Source organism: Lipotes vexillifer, unplaced genomic scaffold, assembly GCF_000442215.2.
Source record: "Lipotes vexillifer unplaced genomic scaffold, Lipotes_vexillifer_v1.1 scaffold2312, whole genome shotgun sequence".
NCBI lineage: Eukaryota > Metazoa > Chordata > Mammalia > Artiodactyla > Lipotidae > Lipotes > Lipotes vexillifer.
The window spans coordinates 35554-41478 of NW_006783489.1; the positions used below are offsets into that span (position 1 = coordinate 35554).

At 45.5% G+C, this 5925-nt stretch overlaps 1 pseudogene; it reads right to left on the bottom strand.

Annotated features, from left to right (window-relative positions):
- Positions 1 to 509: 509 nt before the first annotated feature.
- Positions 510 to 4121, bottom strand: LOC103084599 (calpain small subunit 1 pseudogene; annotated as a pseudogene).
- Between the last annotated feature and the right edge of the window lie 1804 nt (positions 4122 to 5925).

Genomic DNA, 5925 nt, shown 5'->3' on the forward strand with positions numbered 1-5925 from the left:
ACTGCGAAAAGTTGTTGGACTTTTTTTTTTTTTTCAGAGAGAGCAGCCGCTGGGGTACATTTTTGTCCTTTTGGGCCTGGAAGGCTGGGAGCAGAATACAGACAAAGGCACTGGGGCATATGGGCCTGTTATGGCCTGGAATTCGGGCTCTCCGGGTGGTAACTGAATGGGTATATCAGAGTGTGTAGGGACTGGACTGATCCTCCCAGAACTGAGAAGGGCCCTTGGGGTGTGGAAGCAACGCAAGTGTTGGACATGGCACTGGTGCGGGAGAGGGGTCACGCAGTGGGTGTGAGATTGGGTGTGCTGGACTGGGGTCACCCTTTGGGCAGGGTGTGGTGAAGCTTGTTGGGCCCTGGCTGTCGACTGAGAAGCTGGATGCCAAGGGCTGGGAGAACTGAAAGGCCCGTGAAGGTGTGACTGCGATCAGCCTCAGCCCTGGGAGAGACGGAAGAGTCCAAGGTGAGTCCTGCGGCGAGGCAATGAGGGGGCAGGTCTGGGGCTCCCATTCAGGAATACATGGTCAGCTGCAGCCACTCCTGGCTGTCCACCTGGATTTGTCCGGTGCCACGTCTGTCAAGAGGTTTGAAGCCTGACTAGTCTGACCAGACAGCTGATGAAGCTGTCAACATCCATGTTCCCTCCCTCATCTGAGTAGCGTCCGATGATCCTGTCGTAGAGATGCTCATTCAGGCGGAACCCTGCTGCCTCAAAGGTTCCTGGGGAGTTCACCGCTGCCCATGGTCCCTGAACGGTCAACGTCAAACCATTTGCCACATTTGATGTTGCTCCACAAGCACTAGAATTCCCCGAAGCCCAGCTTGCTGGTCGTGTCACTACCCATCACGGTCACCATGATGCAACAGGATTCAATGCCAAAACCGTCAGTCTTCAGACCGGGAGGTCGGGTCACGACTTGGTTGAGAAGGTTCGTGAATTCTGTGGCACTGACTCTCTAGCCAGCTGGGCAAAGACTCTCCGGCACTGCCGGACGTCCTCACTCTGATTGGCCCAGATGATGGCGTAACGGGTGCGAGGGGCGGGGCTCTGGGTATAGTGCGCAGGCGCCTCACGGGCGGCGCTAGAAACCCGGCCGGGATGGCTGGCCGAGCCGCCAGCACCCCAGCCCTTGGCCCTGCTGTCCTCTGTACCACCCTCCCCACCCCAGCCACCGTCTCCCCCCGACCCCAACCAGGGTCCCCCCGGTCCCCCCTTCTTCCCCCTTCCCCCTCCCGCTCCTTCAAGAACGAGTTAACCAGGACCGTGGCTGTGACTCAAAGACTCGGCCCCGCTCACACGCTCGCCGGCCTGCTCACCTGTGCAGCATCCCAAGTGTTGGACTTTGGGGGAAGGCTGCTTGAGAAAACTCTAAAGAAAATTAAGCAACAAACTCCAGTTATCTCCAGAAAAAAGAAGAAAGGAAAAATTTAAAGGTAAAAAAAAAATTAAGCCAGTAAAAAAATTGCTGCCTAAAGGTTCTTTTACAAGGCCTGTGGGTTTTCATCTTTCTGTATGCCAATAACTTAGACATAGTAAGTGTTTAATTTGCTGCTTTATGGTAGAAAATTCGTTGATTCAACAATGATTTGTTCAATAGTAACTTCTTAAACAACTTTGTGGTGAATACCAGACGTGGATATAGGGCAGAATAGAACTGTAAACTGGAATAGAAGACGGAAGATGCCACTGCAAAAAATAGCCAGGTACCAAAATTCAAGAAAAAAGATAGGAATTAATCTAAGGGATTTATTCTTCAGCGCGACCCATGAATGCTGGGTCATCCATATAATGTCCCACCCACTTACTGTACAAACTGAACAGTGAGGCCTAAGGTCCTTGAAAATTCTCCTCACTTAAAAATAAATGTGTCTACCTTTGTTGCACATTTAACAGTGTGCAAAGAACCTGTGAGAAACGTGTTTTTGAGTAGAGCTAATAATAACAAGGAGTATTAAAAAGTGTGATGTCGGTCCTTTAAAGTTGTTTTAAGTCAAAGATCATCTGCTAGCATATGGATTTCAACTTTGCTACCCTAAAGAGATGGCTTCAGATTACAGTGTTTAAAAAATTTAGTTTACTCTCTGAACTCCAATTTAATATTAACTTTCGCTTAGAGAAATGTCTTTTGAAATCTAACCTGAGCTGAAGGAAAACTTCCGCTGACAATTCCTTTTGGCGGGGAACGATTCTTTGCCACTCTCAGTGTTCCCCACCTTGATCCTTCTGGTGTCTATTTCTGTTTTGTTTCTGAACTCAGAGAGGGTCACAGTATGATCCGTTCTTCCTCTAAAACCCCAGCATCACCTAGAATCGCAGACCAGGCAGGCGTACAGCAGACCTGCCCACACATGCCATCAGTGTCAGGCTGACTCAGACCAGAGAGATCCTTCTCTGATCGGGGACAGAGATCGTGAAAAGTGTGTAAAAACTAGGCTTGTACCCTGGTTCATTACAGAGTCACCTTGGCTTACACAACTAAAGGAAGAGGTTCCCTGATGGCTCATGAAACCCGGAGGAAACCTGACCTTAAAAATGCTAAACATATGGATTACAATTGAACACCATATTGTCCCAATATTCAGAAAAGTGATGAAAGATTTTCAGTTTTAATCCCAGTGTTGGTCTCCTGAAGACACATAGAGTTTCAAATAGTGCAGGCCTCATCCCTGAATTTTTTTACATAAACTTTTAGCCAAACAGCTGGTAAACAGGTTTCCTTGAATTCATTCAAATATCTCATTATCTTTTCTCAAAGTTTCCCTTTGAACGTTCATTTCTCTGCTAGTCTAACTTCTTATCACTAATTTCTTCAATGGGTATAAGGATCATACTCCTTGCTCCTACAATATTATGCAGATCTATTACACTCCTAAAATGAAAACCATAGTGCTAGACTTGCTGTCATAATAAATAATTTTGAATTGTCATAAAAAGACTAATTTAGTGTCTCTCTAATTTAAAACAAGACACTAATATATTTTAAGGATTCTAGAAAAGAGGCATTGCTATTTTCACTCATTGTTCCAGACCAGTCTTCTTTGAGTTTTAAGTCTTGCATCTGTTTTCTCCATGTTTTCTTAACCGAAGTATATCCTTTTAAAACTGGGAAGCAGGGCTTTCCTGGTGGCGCAGTGGTTGGGAGTACGCCTGCCGATGCAGGGGACGTGGGGACGTGGGTTCGTGCCCCGGTCCCGGAGGATCCCACATGATGCGGAGCGGCTGGGCCCGTGGGCCATGGCTGCTGAGCCTGCGCGTCCGGAGCCTGTGCTCCGCAACGGGAGGGGCCGCGGCAGTGAGAGGCCTGCCTACCGCAAAAAAAAAAAAAAAAAAAAAAAAAAAAAACTGGGAAGCAATTATCCTAGGCTAAGATTTCGATACATGTTTCTCTCTTTTCCTTGCCAATGTATTTCTCTGATTGTCCCTTATTTCCCATAGCATTTAATACCCATATAATGCAAAAAGCTCACCATGTTACCTAATGGATTTGTACATGTACATATGGTACATATCTTGAAACAGCTTTTAATTTTATATAGTTGTGCAGTCAGCTGCTGGTTTCTACTGCTTCTAGAAACCTTGCCAGACCATCTGCAGACCTCTAATACTTCTGACCAGAGGGTAACTGGCAGGAATTAAATGTTACGACCGTATTCAGCAAAATTTCATGATTCCAATGCCCTAACTCAGAAGCAATACTAACTGGCCTTCAGAAAGAGACAGAGGTTAGCAAGACCTCTGCGTCAACTACAGTAATGCTTCTCTGAGTCAGCAAATATTATTGACACTTGAGTAGCAGAACTCAGACCCTACACAAATATCAATCATCAGCTGGTCAGAATAATAGGACTGGGTATGTGGACAATAGCAGAAAGATTTTTCTAGATGCTGGGCATACCTTCTTGGAATCAGGAGGAATTATTGTGACTGGCTTTGGGAACACAACAAATTATAGGATCAGGCTAACTAATTGCAGCTTTAAGGAATCCCCACTAGCAGAAAATACTCACTAGACCAGGGGTCCTCAACCCCCGGGCCGTGGACCAGTACTGGTGTGCGGCCTGTTGGGAGTCGGGCCGCACAGCAGGGGGCGAGTGAGCGAAGCTGCATCTGCCGCTCCCCATGGCTCCCCATCGCTCGCATTGTCACCTGAACCATCCCCACCCCCCACCCCCCCAACCCGCGTCTGTGGAAAAACTGTCTTCCACGAGACCAGTCCCTGGTGCCAAAAAGGTTGGGGACCTCTGGGCTAGACTGAAGGAAACAAGCTAGTTTAGCTGACCTTCTGTGTAGCAGGTGACCTGAAGGTGAGGGTGTGCAGGACACCCGTGAAACCTTGTAGACCAGTGTTTTTTGTTTTTCGTTTTTTTAAATCCAGTGGTTTTCTTTCTCTCTCTTTTTTTTTTTTTTAACATTTTATTTACTTATTTATTTTTTGGCTGCATGGTGTGTTAGTTGCAGCACGCAGTCTCCTCTCTAGTTGTGGCGCGCAGGCTCCAGGGCGCGTGGGCTCTGTAGTTTGCAGCAGGCAGCTCTCTAACTGAGGCGCTGGAAATCAGTAGTTGCAGTGCACCGCCTTACTTGCCCCACGACATGTGGGATCTTAGTTCCCCGACCAGGGATAGAACCCGAGTCCCCTGCATTGGAAGGCAGATTCTTGACCACTGGACCGCCAGGGAGGTCCCTGCAGACCCGTGTTGATGCAGCTGATCTGAAAATGGTTGTCCCCTTCCTCCTCAATAATCCACTCCAAAGTGACATGATTTAGGTATCATCACAGATTCATAGTTAACTCCTACAATTCTTTATTCCTGTCCTCTAGCCATTTAGTTATCACGTGTAACGATTACATCACTTGCTTCCTTGTATAGCGCCCCCCCATAAAGGGATGTTTTGGGGGAAAGGGCACATATACACCATGCACATGTGCTGTTGTGTTTGTTGTTTCAGGGGGAGTCTGAAGTTGTTGCATTAGTCAGAAGGGAACTTCACACTTTTATTTTGTGGTGGAGTGGTAGACAGAGTGAAATGTGGAGGTATGCATGACAGGAAGGAAAGGAAAATGGACAGCGAATGGGCTCCTCATTCTATGAGACTGCGAGGTAACTGATGTTGTTTGGAAAGTTCAAGTACAAATTCCAGAGATTGGTGGTTATATGTAGAGATGTAGGTATATGGAGAGACATAGTATTGGGCTAGCCTTCTTTGTTTTTGAAAATCAACTTTATTGAGATATCATTTACGTACAATGTAATGCATCCATTTAAAATGCACAACTCAGTGTGTACACATGTGGAACTACTGCCACAATCAAGATGGAGAATATTTCTATCGTTCTCCAAAATTTCTTCTTGCTTCTTTTTTGTCCCTCCCTTTTTCTACTTTGGCCCCAATCAAAACAGAGCTGCTTTTTTGTCACAGCTTTTTAAAATTTTCTAGACTTTTATATAAATGGAATCATACTCTTATGTCTGGCATCATACACGCAACATAATGATGTTGACATTTATTCATTTTGTTGTGTATTTAGCAGTTTGTTTCTTTTTATTGTTGAATAATATTCCACCATGTGCATGTATCACTTTCTGTTTATCCATAACCTGCCGGTGAACATCTGGATTAGTTTCGATTTTTGATTGTTGTGCATAAAGCTGCTATGGATGATTTCCAATGTAGGGTTATTGTGTGCAAAACTGTTATAAATACTTGTGTACAAGTCTTTGTGTGGACATATGTTTTCATTTCTTTTGTGTATATACTTGGGAGTGGAGCGTCTGGGTCATATGTTTCACTTTTTCAGAAATTACCAAAAGGTTTTTTCTGAGTGATTGAGCCGTATAATATTCCCAGAAGGGGTGTATGAGGATTCCAGTCGATGAGCATCCTCACCTCCATTTGGTTTTGTCCATCATTTTAATTATAGCCGTT